General features: G+C 42.3%; 1 pseudogene; it reads right to left on the bottom strand.

The window, feature by feature from the left end:
- Window positions 1-340: 340 nt before the first annotated feature.
- On the bottom strand, window positions 341-440 carry LOC127089206 (uncharacterized; annotated as a pseudogene).
- Between the last annotated feature and the right edge of the window lie 1,086 nt (window positions 441-1,526).

The following is a 1,526-nucleotide window of genomic DNA, read 5'->3' as shown; positions in this document are numbered from 1 at the left end:
CAAGATGAGCCGCATTCAAGTATTGCTCCACCCGCAATCGAAGCAAACAACTTCGAACTTAAACCTTCGCTGTTGCAGGCTGTGCAACAGAACCAATTCTCTGGAAACCCTACCGAGGATCCAAACCTTCATTTATCCGTATTTGTCCAATACGCTGATACTGTTAAAGCTAATGGTGTCACTTCAGAGGCGATTCGACTTCGTCTTTTTCCTTTCTCATTAAGAGATAGCGCTAGAAGATGGCTTCAATCTCTTCCTTCCAACTCAGTCACCACATGGAACGAGTTGAAGAAAGTTTTTCTTGCCCGATACTTTCCGCCAAGCAAAACAGCTATGTTAAGAGCCCAGATAAACGGATTTAAACAGAAAGACAACGAGTCTCTTTTCGAAGCATGGGAAAGATACAAAGACATGATGAGACTTTGCCCACACCATGGTTTGGAAGACTGGTTAGTAATTCACACATTTTATAATGGTCTCTTCTACAACACAAGGTTAACAATAGACGCCGCTGCAGGTGGTGCACTAATGAACAAACCTTATGCTGATGCTTACCAGCTTATCGAAAGCATGGCCCAAAACCACTATCAGTGAGGAACCGAACGAACAATGGTGGAAAAACCTCAAACGAAAACTGGCATGTACGAGATAAGTAACCTTGATCACGTTAATGCAAAAGTGGATGCTTTGGTCCAGAAAATTGAAAGTTTAAATGTATCACCTCCAGCCGCCGTGGTTGCTATAACTCAGAATTGCGAGGTCTGTGGAATCCAAGGTCACACTCCTACGGATTGTCAACTCTTGACAGGAATCCAAGCAGAGCAAGTAAACTATGCTCAAGGAAGCCCCTACTCGAATACCTATAACTCAAATTGGAAGAACCACCCAAACTTTTCATATAAGAGTAATAATGCTTTGTACGCACCTGGACAGTCTCCAAATCAAGCCCCAGCTATACCTCCGGGATATCAGAAACCAAACCCATCCATGCCTAACAATAACGCCCCTAGGAAATCCAACTTGGAAATCATGATGGAAAACTTTATAGCTTCCCAACAACAAACCAATAAAGATTTCTTAAACCAGAATGTACACACTGGCGAACAACTTAAACAACTAGCAAGCAAAGTAGATGCCTTGGCTACCCATAACAAAATGCTGGAAACACAAATATCACAAGTAGCCCAACAACAAGCACCTACTGCTGCCCCAACTGGTACATTCCCTGGACAGCCCCAACCTAACCCGAGAAGCCACGCTCATGCAATTATATTAAGAAGTGGAACGGAAGTGGAAGGACCGTCTGATCCAAGGATAGAAAACCAAAACCCTAAGAAATCAACTGAGGAAAGTAAACCTAAGGAAAAGGAAGATAGTAATAAGGTAACCCTAGAAAAGAAGGAACCTTATGTACCTTCACCATCTTACAAACCACCTATCCCTTACCCTCAAAGGCTTGTTAAAACCAAAGATGCGGGCCAATTTAGAAAATTTGTTGATCTCCTTAAACAATTAAACGTTACAAT

Source organism: Lathyrus oleraceus, chromosome 5 (assembly GCF_024323335.1).
Source record: "Lathyrus oleraceus cultivar Zhongwan6 chromosome 5, CAAS_Psat_ZW6_1.0, whole genome shotgun sequence".
Taxonomy (NCBI): domain Eukaryota; kingdom Viridiplantae; phylum Streptophyta; class Magnoliopsida; order Fabales; family Fabaceae; genus Lathyrus; species Lathyrus oleraceus.
The sequence above is the reverse complement of the archived record's forward strand: the minus strand, read 5'-3'. Positions and strand labels throughout refer to the sequence as shown.